Below are 15,622 nucleotides of genomic sequence, written 5' to 3'. Positions count from 1 at the left end.
CATTAGAATGCCTCTACTGAGGCTTTCATTATTAATGTACTTTTGCTATGAATTGGGTTTGCTGGGGGAAGGGCATGTTCAGCATTGCTCAACCTTTGGCCTTTTGACATCAAGGCTGTTTTTCAGAGCTCTGTGAACGTCTCTGCCTCCCACAATACTGTTCCACACTATCTGTGTCGTCACCACTTCTTCCCTTATGCACATGCCCATTATTTCACATTTAGTGATTTTCAAGCAGAGCTCCGCTTTCCACGTTTGGGTTCTGTTTCCTGTTTTCTTTGACACCGTCCTGCTCCTCCTGCCCTGTAGACTTTGCTCCTGCCCCTCACCTGATCCTTGGAACCTTTTCTCCTAATACCTTAGATCTCAGCTCTGGCTGCACTGTTCACAACCATCTGAGGGGAGTTCTGACAGTCCCAGATGCCCGGGCTGCATCCAGACCAATCTGTTCAGACATTCCAGGGTGGGGCCCCAGCTTGGGTACTTTTCCAGCCCCCCCAGACGTTAGTCTCCAGATGATTCCAGTGGGCGGCCCAGGTGGAGTCATACGGTGACCCAAGGGACTGTCTCCACCAGCTGCCTCCAGGCTCCCTCTCAAATAGGGTTTGTGTGTGTGTGTGTGTGTGTGTGTGTGTGTGTGTGTGTTTTAATTGAAGTACGTTTGATGTATACTGTTGTGTCCGTTTAAGGTGCACAACACGTTGATGCGATATATTCATATAGTGCAATATGATTGCTCAGAGAATTCTTTCTTTTTTCATTTTTCTGCCTTTTTTTTTTTCAATTTAAATCCAAGGCAGTTAACATGGAGTGTGATAATGGTTTCGGGAATAGAATTTAGTGATTCATCACTTACGTTATAACATCCGGTGCTCAGCCCAACGAGTGCCCTCCTTAATGCCCACCACCCATTTAGCCCATCCCCCCACCCAACACCCCTCCAGCAGCCCTCAGTTTATGCTCTGTATTTAAGAGTCTCTTATGATTTGCCTCCCTCTCTGTTTTTTATCTTACTTTTGCTTCCCTTCCCTCGTGGTCATCTGTTTTGTCTCTTAAATTCCACATATGAGTGAAATCATATATTTGTCTTTCTCTGACCTATTTCGCTTAGCATAACACCTTCTAGTTCTGAGAAGGAACTAGATGGTTGCAAATGGCAAGATTTCACTCTTTTTGATTGCTGAGTAATAGTCCTATATATATATATATATATACACACACACACACACACACACACATCTTCTTTATCTTTTTTTTACTATATGAAATTTATTGTCAAATTGGTTTCCATACAACACATATTCTTTATCCATTCATCTGTCAAAGGACATTTAGGCTGTTTCCATACTTTGGCTATTGTCAATAGTGTTGCTATAAACACGGGGGTGCATGTGCCCCTTTGAAATAGCACTCTTGTATCCTTTGGATAAATGCCTCGTAGTGCAATTGCTGGGTCGTAGGGTAGGTCTATTTTTAATTTTTTGAGCAACCTCCGTACTGTTTTCCAGAGTGGCTGCCCCAGCTTGCATTCCCACCAGCCGTGCAAGAGGGATCCTCTTTCTCCGCGTCCTCGCCAACACCTGTTGTTGCCTGAGTCGTGACTTTTGGCCAGAACTGTTTCTTTCTTATGGTGGGAATAAGGGATCCTTTGCTTGGCTCTCCAGAGATCAACTTTGAGAAGCCCATGAACCCCTAAACAGGTTTGGTTTTAAAGGGAGGGCTCCCAGCTTTCAACCAATTCTGAAAGGGAGCTGTGTCTCAAAAAAAAAAAAAAAAAAAAAAAAAAAAAAAGGAAATTGCCTCGAATACCCTTTATTCCCAGACGAGAGCTTAGCCCAGGAGCTTTCCAGCTTTTCTGGCACAGAAGCCCTTTCTTCTCTCCTATAAGCACGGTGGACCGCAGGTGGCAAGGCCGGTCACAGCAGGTGCTTTGCCTCCGTGATCCCTCGATGCTCACAATTCTTCCCAAGTCCTTGTTGGTAATTCGTTGCTCTCATGTGTGCTGCTGAATCTCCTGCGCTGCGGGTCTGTGTATCTGCTGGCCCAAACTTTCCCCGTGGTGTCCTAATGCTTTCTTAATTCAACCTGTATGGGCAGGGATTTTTCATTCTAGACTTCTTATTAGGTATAAATGAAGGTTTCTGGGTTTGGCCCTTGTCACTGTTTCTGATATTTGTATTGTACGGGGTGGATTTCTACAAGAGGCCATACCTTGAACTTTCTCACGGAAGAGAAAATCCTTCTGTGCCCTTTCTCTCTGTCGTCTCCCCAGAGGTAGGGGACAGGAGGGTCAGTGATGTTTATTGAGTGCTTAGGCGTAACCGGGGGCTGGGCTTCAGCTACTTGCTCAGGTTTGATGACCCTCTGAGGAAGCCAGCAGTATTGGCTAATGTGGAAGTTCCCCTTAATTTTTTTTTTAATTCATGTTGATAAGTCATTTTCAAGGGAGGATAAGCTCCATTCTGTCCCATCCCCCGACACACCAATCCCATATACACCATCTCACCTGCTTCCCTATTCAGGAGTGAAGCTGTCTGCACTAAGGCTCCTGTTCCTTGGTATGTTGTTAAACTCTACCCTTGTCCTGATTCTGCCTTATCCCTGTGGGGCCCAGCAAAGTGCCTATATGGGGTAGGTGCTCAGTCAGTACTTGTGGAATGATTGTTAACCTCCAAGTACCGCCTCTTTAAGAACAGACAAGGTACACTCGTGGGACATGGGCTCTGGACTTTCTTCTTCTTTTTTTTTTAATGTTTATTTATTTTTGACAGAGAGAGAGAGAGAGAGAGAGAGAGGGAGTGAGCAGGGGAGGGGTAGAGAGAAGAGGCGACAAAAGATCCAAAGCGGGCTCCTTGCTAAGGCAGCGAGCTGATGTGGGGCTCGAACTCATGGACCGTGAGATCATGACCTGAGCCAAAGTCAGCCGTTCAACTGACTGAGCCACCCAGGAATCCCAGGCCCTGGGCTTTCCAAACAGTCCCTGAAAACCAGTGCTTGGCTAATACTGTTGGTACAGCCTCCTCATTTCCATACCTTTTCCTTTTCTCCACCCGGTTTCAAATGGCTTTAAGATTCTGGATCTTGGGGCCCCTGGGTGGCTCAGTTGGTTGGGCGACCGACTTCGGCTCAGGTCGTGATCTCACACTCCGTGGGTTCAAGCCCCGCATCGGGCTCTGTGCTGACAGCCCGGAGCCTGGAGCCTGTTTCAGATTCTGTGTCTCCCTCTCTCTCTGACCCTCCCCCATTCATGCTCTGTCTCTCTATGTCTCAAAAGTAAATAAACGTCAAATAAAAAAAAAATTAAAAAAAAAAAAGATTCTGGATCTTTCTTTCACGCGTCCTCAGACTTGGTGACCCCTTTTGCTGATCCCTGGTGCTTGATCTCAGGAAAAAAAAAAAAACCCTCGAGATTCTCATGCACTCTGCTCATGCCTGATGTGGGTGTTCCATCTCCGTTCCTGCTGTGTGACAGCTTCCTGAGCCAATTTCCAATCTGTGGTCTCATGGTTGCTTCTGCCATTCTGAAAGGGCTCTGTGTGAAGCCTTTTCTGTTTGATGTGTTAATGAGGTAGCTGGTGTGCTCCTTGCTAAGCCGGAAGAATTCATAAAGGAGATTCCTTACCCCCCCCCACCCCCCCCCACCCCCGCCAGTGGCCAGAGTATGGAAAGGTCAGTACATGACAGCCGCGATCGCAAGGCTCCAGCCCGAAAAGGAGTGCAGTGTTGGAAAAGTTTTATGACTGATGTTTGTCCAGTGATGAAAATGCTGGAAGGTGTGTGAGACGGGATACAACTTCATGAGGAGCACCCATGTTCTGGGAGAAATCAGCACTGTCTCCTGGGATATGTGACATTCGATGAGGATAAGGGATAGAAGCATTTATCAAGTGCTTTCTACTTGCCAGGCACTGTGCTAAGTGCATGATCTTATGAACTCTCACGGTAATCCAGGAAGGTAGGCACTCTTTTGGTCCCTATATTAGTGTGGTTTTAAAAGTTTTCTTTGTCACATTTATTTATTTTTGAGAGACAGAGTGAGACAGAGCGCAAGTGGGGGAGGGGCAGAGAGAGAAGGAGACACAGAATCCGAAGCGGGCTCCAGGCTCTGGGCGTTCAGCACAGAGCCGGACGTGGGGCTCGAACCCACGAACCGTGAGATCGTGACCTGAGCTGAAGTCGGACACTTAACCGACTGAGCCACCCAGGCGCCCCTGGTCCCTATATTCGTGTTTTCAGGCTGCCGTAGCAAAATGCCACAGACCAAGTCACTTAAACAACAGAAATTTACTTTCTCACAGCTCTGGACGCTGAGAAGTCCAAGGTCAAGGTGCCAGCAAGGTTGGTTTCTGGTGAAACCTCTCTTCCTGGCTCACAGATGGCCGCCTTCTCACTGTGTCCTCACATGGCTTTTTCTCTTTGCACGCGCACGCGCACACACACACTCATACACACACACACACACACACACACTCATTCTTGGTGTCTCTTCCTCTTCTCATAAGGACGCTGGTCATACAGGATTAGGGCCATACCCTTATGACCTCTTTAACCTTAATTATCTCTTGAAAGGCTCTATCTCCAAATATCATTATATTGGGAGTGAAGTTCTTCAACATGAATTTTGGGGGGCCCAGTATAATCCATAACAGTCCCTCTCCTGGGGATAGTGAAAGTGAGATGGAGAGAGGATAAACCCCTTCCTTGCCCAAGGTCACAGCGAAGATGAGAAAAACAGAGATTTGAAACCACATCTGTTTGTCCTCAAAATCCACACTCCTGGCCACCCCACCACACTGCCACGGGTGTGAGAACAGAGGTGGCCTCACCGACCGCCTGAGGGTAGCACACCCTGCCTGCTGCCGTGCTGTCTTCTGGGCCTCGTCATTTTGTGCGGGGCGGAGGCACTCTCTCTCTGTGTTCTGACCGGCTTAGTGAAGCAGCTTCTAAGCATAACGACTGTCCACCCGTGGACATGCGTCAGGAAGAGAAGCCTTTCCATCCCTGGAAGAGAAGCCTGGTTGCAGCGGGCACAGAGGCCAAGGTTCCCCGGGTTCATCTTGTCCTCCAGGTGTTCATCATCAAGTGTCTCCATATATCGGCGGAGGGGGACACGCTTGTGTGTGAGTTACTATTTCTAGCCACAACTTCCTAGACCCACAGTGACATCGGTGTGGCCTATTGTTGCCGGTGGGGACTTCCACCAGGATTTCCAGTTACTCTGAGTTCTTTGAAAGGCCCTTCTGGGGCGCCCGGGTGGCTCAGTTGGTTGGGTGTCCGACTTTGGCTCAGGTCATGATCTCACGGTCTGTGAGTTTGAGCCCAGCGTTGGGCTCTGTGCTGACGGCTCGGAGCCTGGAGCCTGCTTCGGATTCTGTGTCTCCCTCTCTCTCTGCCCCTTCCCCGCTCATGCTCTGCCTCTCTCTCTGTTTGTCAAAAATGAATAGACATTAAAAAAAAATGTTTAAAGGCCCTTCTGTCCACGCCTGATCACCCAATGTCTTACACTTTGCTTCGGATGCTGATCACCCAATGTCTTACACTTTGCTTGCTCACAGGGGTTCTATTGGAGACATTTCTTCTTCTTCTTTATTTATTTATTTATTTTCAGAGAGAGAGCAAGAACAAGCTGGCAGGGGGGGTGGGGTGGTAGAGAGAGAGGGGGACAGAGGACCCGAAGCAGGCTCTGTGCTGACAGCAGCCAGTCTGAAGGGGGGCTTGAACTCACGCACTGTGAGATCATGACCTGAGCCGAAGTTGGATGCTCAACCGAATGAGCCACCAGGAGCCCTAAATGTTTTTTTTTTTTTTAACATTGTTATTATTTTACTTTCGAGAGAGACAGAGTGTGAGCAGAGGAGGGGCAGAGAGAGAGGAAGACACAGAATCTGAAGCAGGCTCCAGGCTCTGAGCCGTCAGCACAGAGCCCCGACGTGGGCTCGAACTCACAAACTGTGAAATCATGACCTGAGGCAAAGTTGGATGCTTAAACTGCTGAGTCATCCAGGCGCCCCTAAATGTTTTTTTTTAATTATTTTTATTTTGAGAGAGAGACAGAGAGAGTGTGAGGGGAAGGAACAGAGAGAGCGAGCGAGAGAGAATCCCAACCAGGCTCTGCACTGTCGGCATGGAACCTGACGTGGGGCTCAAATTCCGGAAGCGTGAGATCACAACCTGAGCCAAAATCGAGAATTGGATTCTTAACCCACTGAGCCAGCCAGGTGCCCCTTCCTAATGTTTTTATTGTCCATAATTCCACCAAACAAACAAACGAAAAATCTGAGAATTTACTTTGTGAAACAACTTCTTGGTAAATTACCTTTTAATTAAATGATCTTGTAAATCTGTGTTTTCACAGACGATGGCTGATTAAAACAGCACACACTGGTTAGGGTGATCCGTCAGCTGGACTGCACGAGGCAGAGGGCGTATTAGAAAGGTAAAGCTTGGGGCGCCTGGGTGGCGCAGTCGGTTAAGCGTCCGACTTCAGCCAGGTCACGATCTCGCGGTCCGGGAGTTCGAGCCCCGCGTCGGGCTCTGGGCTGATGGCTCAGAGCCTGGAGCCTGTTTCCGATTCTGTGTCTCCCTCTCTCTCTGCCCCTCCCCCGTTCATGCTCTGTCTCTCTCTGTCCCAAAAATAAAAATAAAACGTTGAAAAAAATATATATATATATGCATTATAATAGCAAGGTTAGGGGCGCCTGGATGGCTCTGTTGGAGGAACCGGCCACTCTTGATCTCTTGATCTTGGGGTTGTAAATTCAAGCCCCACATTGGGTACAAAGATAACTTAAAATTTTTTTAAAAATCAGGATTAAGGGGTGCCTGGGTGGCTCAGTCGGTTAAGCGTCCGACTTCGGCTCAGGTCATGATCTTACGGTCTGTGAGTTCGAGCCCCGCATCGGGCTCTGTGCTGATGACAGAGCCTGTTTCAGATTCTGTGTCTTCCTCTCTCTCTGCCCCTCCCCCACTTGCACTCTGTCTCTCTCTGTCTCAAAAATAAATAAACATTAAAAAAATTTTTTTTAAAAATCAGGATTAAAAGTGAGATAAAGGCAAAAAAAAAAAAGTTTCTAAGGTGTAAGTAGACAATTTCTTTAATGATGTTTCCAACACAGGGACAGGCTATTGGGGTAAAAAAAGAAAAGTTATTCATGAAAGCAGAGGCGAGCTGGTCTGGGGTGGCCCCGCAGCCCCAGTCCTGATCAGGCTTAGTCTAGAATGCAATGGCTAATCCTAATGGAGAATTCCAATTAATTAGCCAACTAAATGGATTCTGAGGCAGTCTGGTGCGGCTAATAGGTTAACATGTTCACATCGATCTCAGGAGCACTAGGACCTTGGTTCCCTATCACTGTATGGATGGATGGGACCTCTACTTGCATCTGGGATCTCTGGAGGCACCTGGAAAGGAAAGTACATTCCTCAAGTGTGTTCTCACCACACCCACCTCCCAGGGTGGGTTCTCTAGAACCAACCTCAACTGCCTTCTTGGAATGCAAACAAAGTTGAAGGGCGGAATGGTCAGACAAGTTTGATCTTGCCCCAACTTGAACTTTGGCTTGAGAAAATTGTGGTCATTTACATTCCCTCCTTTCAAAATGGCCGAGAGATTGTCTCCTGTCTCTTAGGGTTGGGCGGCCGTTGTGGAATCCTGGCTCTCCCCGTCTACCGGCGACGTGAGGAAGGAGTGTCACAAAGGACTCTCAAAGCTTCACCAGTCCTATTCTCCATTGCCGTTCGTTCTGGAAGCATTGATCTTACTTCCCATAAATGTCAAGTGAAAAAGGGGCCCTCCTGACACCTGCATCGATAAAGGCAAAAGACTGAGCCCGACTGGATCCACTCAGGGCTTTTGCTGCCCCAGCGGCTCAGTTGAGCCTCCCAAGGGCTGGAAAGTTTCAGGGTCACTGCATTGACTTCTTCGCTGGAAAAACGTGCAGAGGCCCGTGCCCAATCCTTCAAGAAAAGCAAGAAAGTGGCATCGAGAGTCACAGCCTTCCTCGCTGCCCAGTGAGCACCTGACAGGAAAGGCAGAGAGGGCATCTTAGCGCTCTGAATCACGGTGGGTCACTAGAGAAGCCTGCTCTGAGCCATTTGTATGGATTCTGAACATTTTATGCTGCCTAGGTCTTGTTTTAAGATTTACGTATATACAGGGGCGCCTGGGTGGCGCAGTCGGTTAAGCGTCCGACTTCAGCCAGGTCACGATCTCGCGGTCCGGGAGTTCGAGCCCCGCGTCGGGCTCTGGGCTGATGGCTCAGAGCCTGGAGCCTGCTTCCGATTCTGTGTCTCCCTCTCTCTCTGCCCCTCCCCCGTTCATGCTCTGTCTCTCTCTGTCCCAAAAAAAAACGTTGAAAAAAACAAAAAAAAGATTTACGTATATACAAATAAAAAAAAAAGATTTACGTATATACATATGTATACACACACACACATATACGTATATATATAGGTATGACTCTTAGGGTTGGGTGCCATATATATATATATATATGTATATGTATATGTGTGTGTATACGTATGTATATGTATATATACATCAGGTGTTTATTTGGCTCTCCGCATGAAAGCGTCAGTCGTGGAATAGGAAGTTTAACTGAATGAAATGAAATGGTAACTCAATTTACAGTAGCTTCTCCTAGGAGCATCTTGATTATCATTAAGGTCTCTGGCCAGCCTTAGAAAGTGCCTATGGAGCAGCAGTCACCTGTTTGTGTGAAGTCACGTCCTGGCAGCTGAAAGCCAGGCGGCTCCTCACGTTTGCTCATTACTTGGCTGCTTTCGAATCACCATACACATGGCTCGAGTCCTGTGATCTCATCGCCGGGGTTAGTTGGCTCCATCCGGCTGGTACCAAACGTGTTAGGCTAGCGCTAATGAATTCTCGCAGGCGATGTTCGCCAGTAGCAATCACTTGCGCTTTCTGGCAATGAAAGCAAGAAATATCTGGAATCCTTAGACTATGAAAAGGCCATGTTTTCTCCAGAGCATGCATACATACATATTTCTCTGTCTCTGTGTGTGCTATGAGGTGCATATGATGTGCTCCAGAGCCTGGTCTCAAGTGGGTTGTTTTTGTCATTGTATTGCACGCTTTTGAGATGAATTACATCTCCACGGCATCAGACAGGGAGCCCACCCCCAAGCACACACAGCCCTCATTGACCTACTCACCCAAACTTACGTTTATTTGGAGCTCTACAACCTGTCTACTGTTCTGAGAGGGACAACTGTTATTAGCATAGAATAATGCCGCTTACATTTTTTTTTAAGTTTATTCATTCATTTTGAGAGAGAGAGAGAGAGAGCATGAGTAGGGGAGAGGCAGAAAGAGAGGGAGGGAGAGAGAATCCCAAGCAGGCTCCACACTGTCAGTGCGGAGCCTTATGCGGGGCTTGAACCCACAAATGTGAGATCTTGACCTGAGCCAAAAATCAAGAGTCAGACGCTTCATCTACTGAGTTACCCAGGCACCCCAGAACTCTGCCCTTCTTACCAGAGCAGCAACCCAATAAAGCCGAGACAGTTTTTTTGTACTTTATTCCAAACTTTTCTAGAATGTTATCAAATCAGATTATCAATGGATGCCACAATTAATGAAAGAACACCCACCCTTATTCTCTTTATGGACTCAAAAGACCTCACGACAATTTTCTACTTAGAAGCTGTCAATGTTTAAGCTGCCCCAACAGGATGTTAAATGCCAGCCAATTGGCATTCTCTGGACTTGGGGCTTGACCTTGGAGACCTGAGTGCGGGACCAGAGGATCTGTCAGCGGTGCTGGATCGTGTCTGAAAGCCAGGCTGCATCCACAGTGCCCCTAAATATCTCACTGTGCAACAAGGGTCCGAGCTCTGCTTTTGCCTGAATAAGAGCTACTAATCCAATTTTTTAAAAAAATAAATTCTATTTTGGAATGACCTTAAATTTACAGAATAGTTATAAAGAAAGTACAGAGAGTTCCTATACACCAGTCACCTGGTTTTAGTTTTCCACTAATGTTACAATCGCACGTTACTTTGGTAGTACCTTTGTCAAAACTAAGAAATTAACACTGATACATTGCTACCAAACTCCAGACTTTATTCGATTCCACCCAGAGTCCCACCCACCATACCTTCATTGCACTGAGTTGTCCGTGTCTCCTTGGTCCCCTCTGGTCTCAGAGTTACTGTTCTGCCATGTTTTCGTGACCTTGATAATTTTGAGGAATACTGGCCAGGTATTTTCTAGAATGTCCCTCAATTTGGATTTGTCTGATGTATCGTCTTTAAATTATCCCGCAATTCTGAGTTTTGGGGGGAAGGTTGAAGTGAAACGCCCTTCTCATCACAGCTTATCAGGGAGTTCCCGACATCCATACAATGACACTGAGGTGTTAATTTTGATCACTTGGCCAAGGTAATGTTTGCCAGATTTCTCCACAGTAATGATTTTCCTCTCTCCATACTCCGTAATTTGGAAATGAGTTACTCAATCCTGCTTACCCTCGGGAACGAGGTTTTGAACTTAAGCTCCTGAGGTGGAAATAATTAGATTGGGTTTTTTTCGAGAAGTGGGGATCACTCTCCTCAATCCTACTCTCTGTGTAATTTGCCACTTATCTGTATTACGTGACAGAGGATGTGTCTAATATATCACAGCTAATTTAGGGAAGAAATTGGGCCTGTAGGACATGAAGGAGAACAGGAAATAGACTAGTGAGCATTTGTATTATATCCAATTTTTTTTTGCTGTTACAACTAAAGATGCCCTGCTCAGCCATACCCTGAACAGACTATGCATGAAGATATGCTTTGATTTCTCTTCATTATTTTTTTAATGTTTATTTATTTTTGAGAGAGAGAGAGAGAGAGAGACAGCACAAGTAGGGGAAGGGCAGAGGGAGAAGGAGACACAGAGTCCGAAGCAGGCTCCAGGCTCCAAGCTGTCAGCACAGAGGCCAACGCAGGGCTTGAACTCACGAGCTGTGAGATCATGACCCGAGCCAAAGTCGGATGTTTAACTGACTGAGCCACCCAGGCGCCCCTGATTTCTCTTCATTATTAATGGGTTTGATACTTGCAAATTCACCTACTCACTAACATTTGTAACCCCCAAATCAGTACCCGTGGTCATCTGCCCACATGTGCAGAGCAAAAAAAAAAACGAGTCTCCAGACTTGCACATTCCCAGCCAGAGTCAAACAAGACAACGCTCTGTCTGATGCTCTGCCTTCTTGTTTCTTCTGTCAAACAGAGACGACCAGACCGTTCAGAGGTGTACGTAAAGCTCCAGACCCTGGGGTCAGTTGAATAGGGATTGAATCCCCACTCGGGCACCTGTTAGGGGGGTAGCCTCAGTCCGTTCACTTAACATTTCTGAACTTTGTTTTCTTTTTTGTAAAATAAAATAGAACCTACTGGGATGAGTTGTCTTTAAGATTTAAGACAATAATCTATGTGACATATATATACACATATGATAGGTATCTCTTTATATCTTTTATGTATGATATATGTATTTCTTCGAGGAGCAGTGATTCACTGTTAGCTAATTCAGACTTTGTGGTGCCTTTATAGAAATAACTCCCTCCAATAATTAGAATCTGCTGTATGGTACTACTGGAATGGGTGGGTCTTACAGATGTTATATATTTAACATTTGAAGAAACTCCCAGGGCACCTGACGGGCTCAGTGTGATCAGTTTTTTTTTTTTTTTTTTTTTTTTTTAACAAAACGAGACTCTGACGTCAATGATTTTTTTTTTCTATTTTCCCATAGACCTCCTCTGTTTTCGTTTTCTGTTTCTACTTTAGTGGTTTCTGTAGGTATTGTTGACAATAGGCAAAAGTTTGAAACAACCCAAGTGTCCATCAACAGATGAATGAAGAGACAAAACATGTAACATACATACAACGCAATACTATTGTGCCAAAACAGAGTGAGATTCTGACACATGCCTCAACATGGATGAGCTTTGAAAACATTATGCAAAGTGAAAGAAGCCAACCCCCAAAGGACAAAGATCATTTGGTTGCACTCATATGAGGTATCTAGAATGGGCAAATTCATAAAGACAGAAAGCGGAATAGAGGTTAGCAGGGGCTTGGATGGAGATGGGGAGGTATTGTTTAATGAGTACAGAATTTCTGTTCGGGATGATCAGAAAGTTCTGGAAATGGTGGTGATGGTTGAACAACATTTTGAGTGTGTTTAATGCCATCGGATTATACATTTTAATCTTATGTATATTTTACACAATAAAATAAAAGCTAGATTGGTAAAAAAAAAAATGAGGTTGGACAACACTGGATCGAATACCACATGGCATCTCAGAACCTTTTTTTATTTTATTTTCTCTTTATTTAGAGAGACAAAGTGTGAGCAGGGGAAGGGCAGAGACAGAGAGGGAGACACAGAATCAGAAGCAGGCTCCAGGCTCTGAGCTGTGGGCACAGAGCCGGATACAGGGCTTGAGCTCACAAACCACGAGGCCATGACCTGAGGACGTTTAATCAACTGAGCCACGCAGGACCCCTGGCATCTCAGAATTCGTTAGAATTGTCAGTCTTGGAGAAGGGGAGTTAGCACGTCTCAAATCACCTGTTTTTGCAGAAGTAATCCACAATAAAAGTTGATAAATAACTTTTAGGCATTTAAATTTGAAATATAAGACAGCAGAACAAAATAGAACAAGCATTGATCTTGAGCACTGTTTTTTTTTTTTTTTTTAATTAAAAAAAATTTTTTTTTCAACGTTTATTTATTTTTGGGACAGAGAGAGACAGAGCATGAACGGGGGAGGGGCAGAGAGAGGGAGACACAGAATCGGAAACAGGCTCCAGGCTCTGAGCCATCAGCCCAGAGCCTGACACGGGGCTCAAACTCACGGACTGCGAGATTGTGACCTGGCCGAAGTTGGACGCTTAACCGACTGTGCCACCCAGGCGCCCCTTGAGCACTGTTTTCATTAATCAGTCCAGGGTTCCACTCTATAAGCATTTGGCCAGGAAGGATATAACAGGCGGCCTGCGTGCCACACTCAGTGGCCCAGAGGTCAAAGTCAAGGAGAGGGCAGATGGAAGAACTAAAGGAAATGAATGCTTCTACCCACCCTCCCCCACCCCAGCAATCTTTCTCGGCTCTGGAAAGAATATGTAGAAAGAAAGACAGTGTTTTATTTCTTCCTGACTAATCTCTTAATTTCATTAAACTGAATCAAATTATCCAGGACACAGAAAAGAGCTTAATAAAAAAATCAGATACTATTTCTTTTTCTTCTCATTGATATATGCCACCAGAAGTCTCTGGGTAGTTCTCTTAGGAATTTCAGATCCACAGTCATTTTGAAACAGGAGGCCCACACTTAGTGCTCCACGAAACTCACCTCCACTTTGATATTTCTGGATTCCAGTATTTACCTCTTCAAAATGAGACGAAACAAAATGCTTCCCCCTGAATAAAAGCAACGCATACTCTGGAATAGAGTGAAAGTAACAAAAATAATCCATAATCCTGGCCTGGCTGGGCCAGAGCAGTCCAAGATGGCCGACTTCAAGGATCGGACGTTGGATGTGGAGAAGGTACTCATAGCTGCTAAATTCATCACTCATGCACCACCAGGGGAATTTAATGAAGTGTTCAACGATGTCCGGCTACTACCTAATAATGACAATCTCCTCAGGGAAGGGGCAGCGCATGCCTTTGCTCGGTATAACATGGATCAGTTCACTCCTGTGAAGATAGAAGGGTATGAAGATCAGGTCTTAATTACAGAACATGGTGAGCTGGGTAATGGCAGATTTTTAGACCCGAGAACCAAAATTTCCTTTAAGCTCGATCATTTACAGAAAGAAGCAAGTGACCTCCCAGCCAGAGGACGCGGATGGAGGTCTGAAGTCTTGGAGAGAACCCTCTGACGGTGCTTTCAGGGCCTACGTGAAAGATCATTACCCCAACGGCTTCCGTACTGTTTGTGCTAAAACTATAGGCGGGCAACAGACCATTATTGCCTGTATTGAAAGCCACCAGTTGCAGCCTAAAAACTTCCGGAATGGTCGTTGGAGATCAGAGCGGAAGTTCACCACCACACCACCTACAGCCCAGGTGGTCGGAGTACTTAAGATTCAGGTTCACTGTGACCAAGATGGCAATGTTCAGTCGGTTAGTCAGGAAGATGTACAGGATGCAGGAACTGTTTCGAATGAAGTCCGAACTGCCAAGGGGTTTCTTCACATCACAGAGCATGCAGAAAATGAACGTCAGACAGCAATTAGTGAAAACTATCAAAACAACGTCAGACGCCGCATTCAAGGCCTTGAGCCGGCTACCCGCACCGAAATCGACTAGAACGAGATCCTCAGCTACAGGACTGGCAAAGAAATGCAGAATGCTTAAAGGCTGACTGTAGGATTCTTCAGTCTGTGGAAAGAAAGGATTCAACATGCAGTCCTAGGATAATAAGTGATTTATAAACAAGAATGATATTTTGCTAGGGCTTTCAAAGTTAACAGGTTTTCTAGCGTCCTGGAATACTGTTGAACGTATAGCATCATCTTGATTCTTTTGTGTTCTCTGCCTTGTAATTTTCGGTTTTCACTATACCTACTTGTACTTGTTTTTTTAAATTCTGTCACGTTTAACAATGGAGAGAGAGAGAGCTATACTGGAGTCATCTTACTGTCTAGAAAATTTTCCTAGCCACGAAGCCCTGTTATTGAAGTCGACAGTTAACAAGCTCGCCACTTTTCTACCCCTATCCTTCAAAGCAATTCCGGTACTTCAGTGCTTTCTCCTGATCCACCAACAGCTAACGAGGCTACGCTACAGGGGCGCCTGAGTGGCTCAGTCGGTTGAGAGTCCGACTTCAGCTCAGGTCACGATCTCGCAGTTTGTGAGTTCGAGCCCCGCGTGCTCTGTGCTGATGGCTCAGAGCCTGGAGCCTGCTTTGGATTCTGTGTCTCCCTGTCTCTCTGCCCCTCCCACGCTCATTCTCTGTCTCTCTCCGTCTCTCAACAGTAAGCATTAAAAAAAAAATTTTTTTTTAAAGGCTATGCGATAATGGAAGACACATTCATCCTTCTCCCTCTGACTGCTTTGATCATCATTTACAGCATCTCATAACTACTTTTCAATAGTTTGGATTGGGCTTTTCAGGTCCTTTTGTGGGGGCAGAGGAAGTTTTCTGGAAATTCCATTATAGCCAGCTTCTCTGGAGAAGTTGTTTTAAATCCAAGGACTTGAACCACATTCCCTGCGCGTGAACGTGTTTGCTTTTTTCTCTTCCCTCATTGTCTCCTTCCCACCTGGTACCATTATAGTTATAGACATCTGCATTTTTAGAAGAGTTTTACCCATTTATTATTATTATTATTATTATTTTATTATTCAAGAGCTGCTGACATACTAGGGATGTAGTACAGTATAAAACTTGAAAAATGCAGATGTTGAAGCACTGACAGTATCTTGTGCTTTAATACTTTGTGGCGGGATTGTACTACAGGCAGATGCTTCAAACAACTACGTAAATCACAAACAAAAACCAAAAACGAAGCCAAGTCAAAAGGATACGCTCCAGGCTTTCTCTTGTAACCTGTTATTTAAGGGAATACTAGTGATTTGTTCTAAGGAGGATGTAAA

At 45.5% G+C, this 15,622-nt stretch overlaps 1 pseudogene; it reads left to right on the top strand.

Annotated features, from left to right (window-relative positions):
• The first annotated feature begins 13,447 nt into the window (after window positions 1-13,447).
• LOC101095172 lies at window positions 13,448-14,380 on the top strand (annotated as a pseudogene).
• Window positions 14,381-15,622: the final 1,242 nt, after the last annotated feature.

Source organism: Felis catus, chromosome B2, assembly GCF_018350175.1.
Source record: "Felis catus isolate Fca126 chromosome B2, F.catus_Fca126_mat1.0, whole genome shotgun sequence".
NCBI lineage: Eukaryota > Metazoa > Chordata > Mammalia > Carnivora > Felidae > Felis > Felis catus.
This window is presented reverse-complemented; position numbering and strand designations above follow the sequence as displayed.